The following is a 533-nucleotide window of genomic DNA, read 5'->3' as shown; positions in this document are numbered from 1 at the left end:
AATGAAGAAATAAACATTTTTTTTTAAAGGAAACAATTATTTGCAACATAGTTTCACAGTTAAGAGTTCAGGCTCTGGGGCCGAGCCCCTGGCACACTCGGGAGAGTGCGGAGCTGGGAGCGCAGCAGCGCTGGTGGGGAGCAGCACTCCCGCCGCAGGTTCGGATCCTATATAGGGATGACCGGTGCACTCACAGTGCTCACTGGCTGAGCAGGTGCGGCCAGTCTCAAAAAGGACAAAAAAAAAGAGTTCAGGCTCTGGAGGCAAACTGCCACTCTTCTAGCTGGGTGACCTCAGGCAAGTCACCCAGTACCCCTATGCCTGTTTCTTTCATTCAGTAAGTACGGAGCGTCATCTGTGTGCCAGGCACTGTTGCAGGAACACAGAAATGAAGAAAACACAAAGTTCTGTATCCTCATGGACCTACATTCTAGTGCAGGAAACACAACAAAGATGAAGTAAAACACATATGTAGGTCGTAAGTGGTAATTGCTAAAGAGAAAGAAGAATGTGGATACAAAGTGTGTTGCAAG

Source organism: Galeopterus variegatus, unplaced genomic scaffold (assembly GCF_000696425.1).
Source record: "Galeopterus variegatus unplaced genomic scaffold, G_variegatus-3.0.2 Scaffold2162, whole genome shotgun sequence".
Lineage (NCBI taxonomy): Eukaryota > Metazoa > Chordata > Mammalia > Dermoptera > Cynocephalidae > Galeopterus > Galeopterus variegatus.
Note: the sequence above shows the minus strand (reverse complement) of the source record.